This window comes from Pelophylax lessonae (genome assembly GCF_965119305.1).
Source record: "Pelophylax lessonae genome assembly, chromosome: 1".
Lineage (NCBI taxonomy): Eukaryota > Metazoa > Chordata > Amphibia > Anura > Ranidae > Pelophylax > Pelophylax lessonae.
The window spans coordinates 248,140,914-248,155,705 of record NC_138768.1 but is presented as its reverse complement, the minus strand read 5'-3'; the positions used below and the strand labels follow the sequence as shown (position 1 = coordinate 248,155,705).

General features: G+C 39.1%; 1 protein-coding gene across 1 annotated transcript in view; it reads right to left on the bottom strand.

Moving 5' to 3' along the window:
- The window catches only part of ADGRD1 (adhesion G protein-coupled receptor D1), an 897,745-nt gene that overhangs the window by 653,551 nt on the left and 229,402 nt on the right, over positions 1-14,792 (bottom strand). The window lies entirely within an intron of this gene.

Sequence of the window (14,792 nt, the reverse complement as noted above, 5' to 3'; positions counted from 1 at the left end):
CCAGCTTTTTGAGGAGAATTTGTATGCATGCCTTTTGTAAACTTTGTTGTATTCTGTTTAATAGCCGAACATAGTTGCCAGGAGAAACAAAAATCAACCACCAGAAACATATCAAGCACACTAGTGTATTATCACTGACTTAGTGGAAAGGTATTCTGCACCCAATGGATTATTACAACGTGCTCCTATTTAATGCCATGGAAAGTCTACAAAAGACGTAAATGAACAAATCTCTTCTGACTCCAAAGCAGGGCTTTATCTACATTAAAGCATAACTCCACTTTTGTTGAGAAAAACATTCCCCTCTGGGTGAATGTACATTGCAAGGATTTTGCCAAACTTTGTTGCAGATTTCTACCTTTTGTTTTTCTGAAGAAATCATTGTTTCTTCCTCTGTTCTTTTGTGCTGAGTGGGTCCAATGGTAGTGGTTTCATAATTATCAATCAGCTGCTGCATAATCAGGGCTTTAATGAACAAAATTGCAGGGTCCGCATCCCTTTAGACCTGATTTCCTATTGGGAGTATCTTACCAAAGATGACATTTTTGCTGCAGGGGATGCCAAAAATCTGACTTGTATCTTTGTGCAGACTTCTGGGAAAATCAGTGACCCGATCACACAAGCAGGAAATTATGTTTCTGGGGCATTCTGTACACACTCTTTGTACTGAACCCCTCCAGGTAGCCATATTGCAATGCACTTTACAGAATATTACAGAGCTGCATATTGAAAAGGAAAGGTAATGTTTACTAACATTTAAAGTGGAGTTCCGGCCACAAAAACATTTTTTAGATAAACATACCCCCTAATCCTAAGCTAACGCCAATCACACTAACACTAACCCCACATTATAGTACAGGACAGTAATTGAATTTAGATAAAATCTTACCTTTAAAATTGATTGCAGAGAGCGGCCATCTCTGGTGTGGGCGTCTGAAGCCGCTGTGTCCCTCTTCCTGGTTTCTGGCTCCCAGAATGCCGATTGCATTCTTGCGCATGCGCTGAACATTGCAATCGACAATCAGAGTAGCGGCTGGCCATTCCCATTGCATCTTTGGATTGATGACTCACATCTCCCAGGACGCAATGCGAAACCGGAAGTGACGCCCGGGGCCGCGGCCGCAGAAGGAGGAAGTCGGACAGAGATGCCCTAAAATAAGGTAAGTGACCCCCCCAAAAAAAAAAGAAATGTCCAATTCGTTTTTAACATGCTTTTCCCCACAAAAATCCGGAAAGAAGAAAAAGAGGGTGGAACTCCGCTTTAAGTACAATAGGACTTATGTTGCAATTGTATACGCTATATTATTTTTTTAATTTGCTATTTTTGTCCTTATGTAAAGTTACCCTTTAAGTCACTTGAGGCCCAGTGCCCAGAGGAGTAAGGGGGCAGCATTACTCTTTTTAAATAGTGTCTTTTCTTTGTCTGGACACTTTTGTGGGCACGTGGACAAATCGAATATTAGCACTTATAGTTCATAAGGCTGAAAAATGCAAAGTTAATCCAGATGTGTGTGTGTGTGTGATTTTAAATCTCTAACAATTCCCATAGATTTGTATATTCTGGTTCCAGAGGAAGTTTTTTAAGCTGTTGACCCTTTCAGCTAGTACCCCTTCCAAGGGGAGATCCACACTTTTTCTGCTTTAACAGTAAAGAACTCTTTCCTTAATTTAAGTATAAACATTCTTTTCTTTTCACCTCAAATTGTAGATTGGTTCCTCTTCAGTTACCTTAGATTAAACATTTTATTCAAGTTACTGAAGTCACTGTTAATATATTTGTACATTGTATTAAATTCCCTTAACTTTGATCTATGTACTCAATTCTCATAGCAGAGGTCCTCCTTCCCTCTTTTTAAAGTTCTCACCCCTTGCTTAACTCTTTCTAATTCAACAACGTCTTTCCTGAGAATTCGTGACCAAAACTGAACTGCATATTATAGATGAGGCGAAACCAGTGTTTTGTAACTGGGTTGAATTATTGATTTAGCTCTTGAATGATTTATCCCTTGAATGGATGTCCTTTTTAATGCATGACAATATTTTTCTAGCTTTATTAACTGTGGCTTGGCATGGTACGCTATTGCCAAGTCTGTGATCTGCAAGGACTCCCAGATCCTTTTCCATCCCTGATTCTTCCAGAGTAGTCCCTCCTAAAGTTTTATTTTCAAGTGTATTTTTGGCATAACTACATTTCTCATTATTGAACCTCATCTCCCATGTAGCTGTCCTACAATACAATTTTATCATTTCCAAAAGAACTTTTTTTATAGATTAAATGTATCAAATTCTTTAGCAAAACCTAGGTAAACTATAGCCACTAGACTTCCCCATCCAATTTCTTACTTACTTCAACATAGAATGATAACAGGTTGGTCTGATGCATGTTGGTCCATGCTGGTTTTCACTTATATACCTACTCCCCTGCTTATGGAGCAACATGTGTAATTTATGTGAACTAAAGATGGCTCTATACTGTATCTCAGTAGTATCACTCGGATCATAGCTCCAGCACCTACCAGTCTTAAAGACCCAGCTGTGTTTAAACATACTCAAACCTCACATTTTCCATCATTAATAAGCAAATGAACATATGACATCTGTGTTTCCATATGCTAGAAGTAATGTTTCCTATTTTTGTATAAGTAGTCAAGAGAAATAAGGGCTATGAAAAAAATAGGTGTGTCTTCAGCAGAAAAAAATCAAGTTTTGGGTAGTTTGGATTTTTGTAAACCAGTCAGGAAAAGAATGCAATATATTTATTATCGGATGAAGTATACTTGATCTTTCTTTTTCTTAGTGTGAACTATGGCAATAGCTACAATCAACTTCCTCTAAGTAAAGTATGAAAATCAGGGGGCTCAGTGCTAAATTAACCACTTAAGCCCCGGAAGATTTTACCCCCTTCCTGACCAGGGGGTATTTTGCGATTTTTTACTGCGTGACTTTAACGGACAATTGCGCGGTCGTGCGATGCTTTACCTAAACGAATTTCACGTCCTTTTTTTCCCACAAACAGAGCTTTCTTTTGGTGGTATTTGATCACCTGTGCGATTTTTTGACCATGCGCTATAAACAAAAAAAGAGCGTAAATTTTGCAAATTTACAATATTTTTCACTTTTTTTTTATATGAAATTCCCCCCAAAAAAATCTAAAAATCAAAATTTTTTAACATTTTCGGCCAATTTGTTTTATGCTACATAGGTTTGGTAAAAAAAATGGCAAAAAGCGTATTTTGATTGGTTTGCGCAAAAGTTATCGCGTTTACTAACAAAGGGAAAGATTTTTGTCATTTTTGTTGTTTTTTTTTTTTAACGAGTAATGGCGGCGATCTGCGATTTTTTTTGCGGTACTGCGACATTGCGGCGGACAGATTGGACCCTTGACTGACATTTTTGACACTTTTGGGGGTACCAGTGACATTACTGCAGTAATCAGTGCTATACATATGCACTGTTACTGTAAAAATGACACTGGCAGGGAAGGGGTTAACTGTATTGGACAGGGAGGGGTTAAGTGTGTCCTAGGGGCGTGTTTCTAACTGTAGTGGGACATGGCTACTAGTGTAAAAACAGAGATCAACGGTTCTACATAGTAGAACCGTCTGATCTTCATTTTTACACAGGGGAGAATGACAGGCGGCTTGTTTACATAAGCCGCTCTGTCTTTCTCCCGCTCTACCGACGATCGTAGTGTGACCGACGGACATCGGGTCCACCGGTCACACGCCCACACTCCTCCGTGAACGAGCCAAGGCGGGCGCACGCTCGCCCGCTCTTGGCTCAAAACCCGGTGACAGGCCAGCGACGTAGAGCTACGTCACTCTGCCTGGCCGGGGCTGACTGCCGCAGTAAATATACTGTGCGCAGTCGGCAACCGGTTAAAGCCCACTGTAAGTAAGCAAGTGGAACCCACAGAAGCAGGATGTTGTGTGAAAAAGGCATCATCCCCAATTTGTTGTCAAAAGCTTTAAAGATAATCACTTAGGAAAAAAAGGGGTATATTGTGTAGCCATATAGACGTGTCTGGAAGAGCTTAAACAGTAGCTCCCCTTTTATTGAAAAAAAAAAACATTTCCCTCTGAGGAATGTACATTACAAGGAGTTTAACAATGCAGAATCCTACCTTTTGTTATTCTGAAGAAATCCCTGTGTATTTGTCTGTGTCCAAGTTGTAAGTGAATCTAATGGGAGTGGTTTCATAAGTACAAATCAGCTGCAATACCTGCAGGGTTCTATGGAGGAAAGTTGCAAGGTCGGCATCCCTTAGGACGTGATTTCCTATTGTCAGTATCTCACCAAAAATTTTTGTTGCAGGGGAGGCCAAAAATCTGACTTGTATCTTAGTGCAGACTTCTGGAAGAACCAGAAAGCCAATCACACAAGCAGGAAATGGCATATCTGGGCGGGGGGGGGGGGGGCATGCAGAATACCTCTAGGTATCCATAATGCATTGCAATTTACAGAAAATTACAGAGCTGTGGATTGAAAAGGAAAGGTCATTTTGTTAACATTAAGCTAGAATATGACTTGAAATTGTAATTGTATGTGCTATATTTTTTTTTTTTTTGTAATTCGCGGTTTTGTTTTTTCCATGAAATTGGAGTTACCCTTTAAGCAGCCTGAAGCTAGGGCTAAATGATGGGGTAATTCTGAACGGCAAAGCTTTACCACTACCTGATAGTGGCTAAATGTGTCCACCTATACCTGCACATCTAGCTTTTATATTGGTCACTGAGGCAGTCCTCAAGTAGTGGGAAGTGTTGGAGTTATTAGGAAACAACACTTAGAGAATATCAGATAAGGCTGTACACTAAGAAAACTCTTTTCCTTCAAAAAATGTGCTTTCACCGAGTGACAATTGTATCAACTTTGTGTGTTCAAACAAAACCACCACCACATTGACCAAAACTCATTACTATAAACAAGAGGATCCTTCTTGTCGCAGGTAGTAACACACTGTATCATGATGTCCAATCTTACATATGATAACTCCAATGTATAAAATCAGAAAACATAAAAACAGAAGCTTCTCATAGCGTAGCTTTTTATTAAAATTTAGCAAAAATAAAAAACAGACTCATGTATCTAGTTCAGCATTCACACAAGCTGTTAAATAGTACTTTATGCTCTGATAACATGTAAGTCGTTTTTCATTTTGGCTAAATTTTACTATATAACTATGAGAAGCTTCGGTTTTGTTTCCTGATTGTATGCACTGAAATGATACATTGTGTTACATCCTATGGCATGATATACATGCTATGGAGGATTACACCTATTTTATACTTACTGTACTTTATAAGGTTTTTTGGGTGGTTGGGTCATATAACTCAAGCGGGCTGTGACTTACTTGTAGTGGGTGGTCATATATCTTCATTAAATGGCAGTTCATGTGATGGTGGTTTTGTTTGGACACATGAAGTTGATGCAACTGTCACTTGGTGAAAGCAATGTATAAGAAAAGCTCTATATATTTTTGAACTTTTATTAGTGCCCCGCTTTGTTTCATATGCACATATACAGTACATCTACTTGTAACATTTTTATTGCTAATTTTTTTTTTTTTTGTCTTTCTTATCTAAAGCTCCTCCCAGATTCTGACCATCAGTGAGTATAGCAACAAAAAAACAGCAAAAAAGGTGGACTATTTGTTCTCTTATGATACTTTCAATTAAGCATCATAATCTTTTTACCAAATGTGGAAAAATGTTCATGTAGAACTAATGCCTCGTACACACGCAACAATTATCGGCCGACTGATCGTCCAACTTTTGTCCAGAGTTGTGTTTTGTTGATTGGAATGTGCCTAGACTGCACACGAATTTTCTCGGCTAACAAAATTCTACTTCAGAAGTGATGTCATGTGCTGGTTTACTTTCCGTGTGTTTTTCTTCTCTGAGCATGCCCAGTCTTGCTCATCAGATTTTTGTCTGCCGAAATCTGTACTGACTGACGGAAATCGGCCGTTCTGTTGACGGCCAACAAAAATTTTATAGCCTGCACACCAGATTTTATTTGGCCGAAAAGTCGGAGTCGGTTGTCGAAAGCATCATACTAACAAGCCGAAAATCGGCTGATCGGACGTTGGCCGAAAATTCCCGGCCAATAATCGATGCGTGTGTACGAGGCATAAGGCTAGGTTCTGCGTGTAGACATTCATTTCAAAGGGATGCCCTAACCATAGAAACTCAGGGAAAGAGGCCCCTGACCCTTTTGTGGGCTGTGTTTGACAATTCATGAGGGGTGCCATGATGACCCCACACGACAAGCCCGATTTTGCGATGTTCCCAACCTGAAATAATGTGAACATAGCCTAAAGACACCTATATGTCTAAACAAGTGGTAAATCCAGTTACTATGCAATGCACAAGTCCTACAAGTAAATAAAAACTTCCTTTATCTTCCCTGACTAAACAAAGTCCTCCTTTATTTGTTTTCCCCATGCTCCCACTTCCAGACACTGCAGCAGATAGTGGGAGAGTTTCAACAACAGAGGCAGTGCTGTCAATCCATAAATCGGTGGGCAGAAATACAATTGGTGTGGCTAATTGTCTATTGACAAGCTAACAGCTTGCGCATCAATGACAATGCTGCAACATCCTTTCATCCCACTGTCTCACAAGCATGAAAAGCCTACATGAGAGTGACAGCTCTGCAACATTGTTACCAAACCATCACAGAAAGCTGCATTAAGTGGACTTTTTTTTTTAATGGGAGATCATAGTTCTAGACTGGTAAAATTTGCCAACCATGACTATGCTTGGGATGGTTACCCCATCAGTGAAAATGGATTTCCATCTGTAAGTATGTCATGAACATTCTTCCCCAATCATAGCATAACCTTCCCTCTCAGTATGTCATGTAATAAGCATTTTTCATATGACATCATTTTGCCATTATGTATACATTACAAATATAAATGAGAATACTCCCACTGAGATCAAACCAAACCATATGTCCCAGCTCCAGACCAACATTTCACCATCAGTCTCCGATCTAAATGGTATTCAAGACAAAGTCAACATATACCATGCATCTTCTATAACGGCTATGATCTGTGTGACTGAATCCATTTAAGTTGTTGTACACTCATGTAGTAGTTATGTACGTGGTATGATGGGTAACGTTTAAAATGTAATTGTCTACATTAGACATCATTAGAAGCATATGCTCAGGGCTCAGAAAATGATAACCTTTCAAGGAATACACACTGATCTTCTACCTAACTCAGCCTTTGAAGACAATGAGCTGTCATGATGATGAAGTGATCTCTGTTGTGCTTCTACCTCATGATAATTTAAATTACCATCAGGGCACACCCAGACCCTAGCTCAACTTGGCATAGCTCCATCCACAAATTGCCAAAATTGCTTTGGTTTTACACTGTCTTGTGAAAAATTCAATATAGTTGAAGAAAATTCAGTGTTTGTTTGTTGTTTGTTTGTAATGACAACGTTTTGCTGATTTTGGCTAAATAGGAAAGTTGCAGAGGTCAGAAAGTAGAGATAGTGAAAATTCAGCAACTGTATAGACTGATGCTCACATTTACTATAAGTGTTAAAAAGTTAGTAGCAATAGCTTTAGCTATGTTTCTAAAGGTATTCCAACATTAAAGTGGTTCTAAGGTTTTTTTACCTTAACACAGGATCCTCCCAAATCCCACCCACCCATACATAGCTTAGCCTGAGCTTGATACAGCACTATGCTCAAGAGCGTTGGCTCTCTCTACTCTCTCCCTACTCACAGGGCAAATTAATAGCAGCAGGAGCCATGGCTCCTGCTGCTGTCAATCAAATTCTGTGGCGAGAGAGCAAGGTGTGGGGCAAAGGCACACTGTCTGTCTATAAACACAGACAGCATGGCTCGGGATCAAGCCCGCATGTGTGGAGATGGCTTCCTATGGTGGCACATACAGAAGAGGAGGAACCAGTAGTGCCAGCATGGGACCCCAGAAGAGGAGGATCGGGCTGCTCTGTGCAAAATCATTGCACAGCGCAGGTAAGAATAGCATGTTAAAAACAATATTAATAATAAAAACGAAAGGTTACCAATAACTTTACACCAATACGTAAGATTAAGTTAAACATAATTAAGGGAACTCATAAAGGGTGTCTAAGACACTCTTTGGAATTCCATCAGGTACATGAATCTGGTGCACACACTGCATGCAGAGTTGTAAAAACTGCTGCTCACTGTCCTCCTGTCGTTAAACCAGTCACACAGACAGTGCAGTAGCCGTGGATTTTTAGGTGGGTAGAGCCTGGTGGGGAGTCAGAGACCCTAGTTCCCTATCAGGTCTGCTCTCATTGTGGTTAACAAGTCACAAGCAAACAGCGGACCTGATGGGAAACTAGCATCATGAGCAAACTTGTTGTAGGAGGCTGTCAGCTGTGAAGCCAACAGCTTCCATAACAACCAGTGACAGGTAAGGATGGGAGGGGATATCAGTGGCAAACAGGACACCTGCTACACAGCGTACAGGCACTCTACAGTATGTAGTCTGCCTGTCTCTGTAGCCAACTTAGAGTTATCTCAATTATTTTCAGTTTCGTTACCTATGAACTTGAGGTAATTATTTTTGAATTTGGAGCAGTAAAATCTCTACTTTGCAAAAGCTACCAAAACAGGTGGCAAGGATCTTTGAATCTGGTGCAGGCCATTTTAAAGGGCTATACCACCAGAAAAGTGTTGCTAGAACTTTATTAAATTTCACTAACTTAGTTTAACAGCAGGTGACACCACACCGGGGTTTATATGATATCAATGTATGTAGTTGTTGGTTATGATTGTTACTGGAGTCATGTTAGTTCTGTGAGATTCATTGTTCACAGTGCTCAGCATTGTTGTACAGAAGACCCTGAAACCTCTCATTAACTGCAGCTGCAGTGAAAATTATGACAAAGGATAAAAAAATAAATAAATAAATAAATAAATAAAAATGCAGCTCTTCCCATGTAAATATGTGTTTGAATTAGGGTCCTTTCACACGGCCGCTCCGTGTGTCCGCAAATCATCCAATCCGTTTGCGGATGATTTGCGGACATAATGTAAGTGAATGGCACTGCGGGTGTCAGCGGAATACCACCCGCTGACACCCGATTTTCCTCCATTCAGTTCTGTTCCGTTTTTACAAATGGAACAGAACCCATTTTTTCTTCCGTGTAAAACACGGAAAGGAAGGAAAATCGGATGTCAGCGGTGTTATCCGCTGACATCCGCAGTGCCATAGACATACATTATGTCCGCATATCATCCGCAAACGGACGGGATGATATGCGGGCACACGGAGCGGATGACAGAAATGTCATCCGCTCCGTGGAAGAAAAAAAAAAAAGTCCCGCAGCGGACCTTTCACACGGAGCGGCCGTGTGAAAGGAGCCTTTATAAAAATAATGTTATTGTGCTGGAAGTGCAAAACAGATTAAATACAAGATAATACCTCTGTAAAATCTCAAAGTGCAAACATACACGGTATAGTCATAAACAATTCTAGCAATACAACATCAGTTAAGCGCATATTTCAGTTCATAGCCTTGTGTTGTTCCCTGCATAAATTAATTGGAATCCATGTTCCAACACTTTGAGCTCTAACTATACTCATCGGAAAACATTATGATCTTTTTTTTTTTTTTTTTTTTCTTTATAGGGTGGTCAAAAACACTTCAAGCAGTCCAAAATCTCTCTCTGACATTCAGTCCCGCTTTAAATGCTCCCACCTTTTCTTCTAACCCCTACTTTCAAGCTCATCCAAATGATACAGTAGATAAAGACAACCAACATAGTATAAAATCTGTTTGTTTATTGGTAAAAACAAACAACATCCTGCTTACGTAGCCAACATTTTGCGGCTCTCCTGATGCGTAAACCTTTATGACTTCTCCAGCCCTGCCCAATGTGTCCCGTCACAGTTTGGACTTTTTCAGAAATAGTTCAGCCATCCAAAGCTTTAAATATAGGTCTGTTAGATGCTAAAAACACAATTTAGATGCAACAAGCACAAATCCTGTGTGCTATCGCCAGGTGCCAAGCACATATAACGCCGCTATAAAATAAAATACACACAGTTGTTTACTCTCAATGGCAATGCAGCAAATATGCTTAAATCTAGAATGTTAACTTTTTTTTCTTAAAAAATTCTACAATGATTTGTCCACATCTTTGCAGGATCATATCTGCCAGTAAAATGTCTAAGGTCTGGTCCACGCCTATGCATTTTTAGTGCGTTTTCAGTTTTGCAAAGCCACACTACAGTCCATTTAACATAGTTTCCTATGGGTCACGTTCACATCTATGCATTTTATGGAAAAGGTCAGGGACTTTTTTCTGGTTTTTGATTCTATAGACTTCAATGGATCACAAATGTGTGTTGAAAAATGCAAAATTCACCTAGAACATGCAAACTGAAACCTGCATAGGTGTGAATCAGGCCCTATCCCATGCATCAGTGTGTGGTTTGGTGGAGACATAGGCTGAAGCTGCTCCTTATTGTTTATTCACCTGTGCTGATCGGGAGTAGAGGTGATCCTTTCCTCATTTACAATGTCTAATCCGATCACATACACTCACGTAAAAAAAAAATTAAGTTGAAATAGTTTTTTTTAACATATTTGAACATGGAAACATTGTATCTTTTTCAAACAGAGCCTACAGATCAAATTTATCAAACCTGGAGTAGACAGAACCTAGAGCAGTTGTACATGGCAACAAATCAGTTTTTAGCTTTTATTTTCAAAGTTTAAAGTGGTTGTAACCCTAAAAAAAAAAAAAAAAAGTGCTCCTGTCCCTTTAAGGCATGAGATATAGCACAGTGCTTTTGCCATGTCAGGTGTCCCTTTCTATGTTCTACAGTACCTGGTTGATCCTGCCTGTTCCTGTCTTCCTCTCTGTAAACTGACCATATTTATCATGGCTGCTGATCTCTGACAGCATGGTCGGTTTACGTGCCTCAGTATCTCCCCCTCCCTCGCTCCCTGTCAGTTCAATAATCTGTGTGAGAGCCAATTTCCTCCCCATCCCTTCCCTCTCCTTTCCTGCCTGTGTGATTCTATTCCCTGCAGCTGCTCCAGTGCCTATGAACTCCAAGAAACATGTATTCATTACTTCGATCCTCTCTGTTTTAGGTTCCTGTTTAGTAAAGTGTGTGTGTTTTTCTAAAATTATAATGCTAAATACATTTTTTGCAGAACCCTGCTGTGCAGACATGTGACCTCCCTCTGCTAGCTTGCATTCATCATAGGGGAATCTCAGCCCCTCCCACTGCACGCACTTACTCGAGAAGGGAAGCAGAGGGAGGTCACATGACAGGACAGCAGGGCTCTGCAAAGAACGTCTTTAGCATTATAATTTTAGGAAAACACACACACTGTACTGAACAAAGTAATTAATACATGTGACTTTACAACCACTTTAAATAACCAAGCTGATGATAGAGGCTGATTGGTTGCAAAGCACAGTTGCTCCAGCTTCTGCCAGCTCCAGTTTTTCTCCTCTCACTATGTCTAATCAGTGTGATATTTGTTCACATAAATCCCCTTTATCTGTAGGTACGACTTGGATAAAGCTTTAATGTTTGTCTGTTCAAACATGTTGAAAAGACAACAATTTCTATACGTTGTACTTACTTTTTCATATAAGAGTATTAGTTACCATTGTGACAAAGTAGCCCCAAGAGGAGTGTTAAAACACTCTCAGATATAAACAGTAATTGAGATACTAGTGCCAAGTGTCTGTATATTCAAAACTATCCCAAGGTGGAAAATGTTATACTACATCCCGATTTGCTCCAATGTGGGAAATGTTGGATATATTTGACAGAATAGCAAAAACATTTTTACTAAGGGAAAGTTTGTCCGCCATGCATACCCTACTCTAAGCTGCAGGCACACAACACTGGGAGAATGCAGAGAAGAACAAAATGAAATGCATATGGTGAGTGCGACTGGACCGTCCCACACTCCACTTGAGTTCTTCTAACACTATACCGCTTCCTCCAGTCTGAACATAGATATCAGATATTATAGCCGCATATTCCAACCAAGAACTAGATGGGACTTGTTTAGCTGCAAAAGAAACTCTTTATTGAACAAGAATACAGGCTTTTTATACACTAAACACTCAGGTGAGGCTGATCCCATTATCATATGCAAACGCAACTGTATACAGAGATATAATTAACATTATAAACTTAAGTTAATTAAACTAGCCACATGGCCAATCAGGGATCTCATTCCAGGTCACACTTGCTGGCATCGAGCTCACAAAGTACAATACAAATTATTAAATTATTACAAGTGTAAACACCACCCCCCCCCCCACCAAAGTTTGCTAGCAGACAATAGGTAAGTTAAATAGCATAATTAACAATAGGTTAAAGACAGGGGGTGTGAGTTGATTAGATTTACATCTGCTATAAGTTTCCCAGTGTTGAGCGAAAACACATAACACTTGAATAAACAGACAATAGCAGGAGACCACCATCAACAAACTGTCCAGCTCTTACATTGGAGTACATGAAACAGAGATCAATGTGACCAGCTCTTTCAATGAACATGTATATTTCAGAATCAAACAAACCAGGAATTGTCTTCATATATTTCTTGAGATATATTGCTGATAAATATTACTGTCCAATTATATATAATCCAAACCACATTCTTAGTGTCCATTAAGTAGTTGTCCGTCATTTTCTTGGTCACTGTGTGCCCCTAATAGACACAGGGTGACTTACATATAAGAGGGCCCTGGGGAGCTGAAACAGAGGTTTACACACCTCTCTAAGGTAAGCTGGGTTCCACGAGCCCCCTGCCCAAAGTGACTCCCGTCACAGTGAGTTTCTAATTATGGAACCCTTTTACACTAGATTATACTCTCCCAATCCTACAGATGTCCCTATAGGGGTTAATAAAGGCCTCCAACCAGCAGAATCACTTCTTATTCCATGCACACAGATTGGAACTAAAACATTCATCAGGAGACATAAGTGTGTGTGTGCTTTAAGAAGAAAGATCTTAGAAGAATTCATGATTTCTAGACACCCTACCACAATGTGATGTCTACAAGTACCTTTGTGTTATGATGTAAAACATTCCTGTAAAAGAAATAGAATTTATTCTTCTATCCCATTATCCTTTTTCTTCATTTTAACTACATTTCAATGTCTAATCCTTCAAGAGTCAGCTACACAATCATAAATAGTCTGTGACCAAAAACACATCTGCCTACAATCAGTAGCTTTTATAATAAGATAAACTAGGTTTATAAGATACGCTATATGGTAGCAGAGAGCCACAAGTATTCTTGTGAAGCAGAATCCTTTCATTTACGGATAAAAATAACTTTCCAGGTTTGTAATGGAGTTGTAATGACAAAAAAGCATTGTGCATTCTAATACTTTACAGGGGAAAATGATCACAATAAGTAAAAAAGATTGTATTCAGATGTTCGTATTCCAGTGGAAATGTCTTACAAAGAGAATGAAATAAAATATTAAGAAACTGACAGAAATTACACTTATTTAATTCTTCCATTAAAATAAACATTTTTTATAATATCCTGTAACCAAGTTTCTTGTTGATTTCATAAATGGAGTCAAATAAGTTTATGCACCCACAAAAATAATAGTGGAATAACTGAACAGTTCATTTATATGAAAGGGTTCTGCTGTTCTCATCTCGTGAAACAGGACTGAGTCAATTTAATGCTAATATTGGCATTTACACAGTTGCTATTAGTGCTAAATCACTTAAAAGCTTAACTTATTACATGTCCTGCTCAGAAAGGCTTCCCTTTTAATCCCAGTCGTACTGTTTTACAGGCAGTCAGAGGATTTTTCTATTGCCTTTCTCAATTCTTAATTCATTAGTCGCCAATTTCTGGAGCTCTATAATGTATCATTTTTTTCAAAGTAGTCTTTAAAATACAGACTTTAAAGCATGAAATAAATGACAGCATGCAGGGCAGCCTTGCACACTGAAATCTATGGCTACTAATTTTATCAGATACACTGATACAAGCCTACACTGTTTTTAATAACTTCACATGCATTTTTTAACAAATATCTTTAAGAGAATTCATTGTTAACCTAAAACAATTACATTGGTAATTCATTATTTGCTAAAATGCTGCCAGTCTATAACCTATGTTTAATTACACAAAGGGACATTCTACAGTATGCATGGGGGTTTATCTTCTACCTGTGCTTGTGTAAGTTTCCTTTACATGTTCAGGTTTCCGTCCAGAAATTAAAAAACATTCTGATAGGGACGACGCTTAGAAACTGTTGAACAAGTTCAACACATGGCTGTCCACTTGCAGATGCTGAAACCCAACCCGAAGTGAAATGTTGTAGAACATAACACTTACAAAAGCTAATGCTTGTAGAAAAGGGAGGACAGGGTAGTGTGGGTATTATCCTAGTGAACAAAGTTTATTGTAACAATTTTTTTTTTTACATATTGTATGCTGCATCATTCACACTAACAGCTTTGGCCTTGTCCTCAATGATGTACTTTACTGCAGGTGATTGTAAATTATCACCTTGTAAAACAACCCATTCATTTTAAAATAGAAATGAAAGGTAAAAATGTTTGTATAGATATAAAAAAAACTGTATAAATACCCATTTTTATAAGTGATCACATTCCCTCTGTCCTCAGCTGCATAAAAGCTGGGGAGGTGAAGCAGCAGCAAACTGAACTTCCCAGGAAATGGCTGTGCGGCGGGAGCATGTCAGGACAAGTCTGATCATTGGAGAAGAGCACATTGAGTTCCCAGCATTGCTAGAGAACTGACCA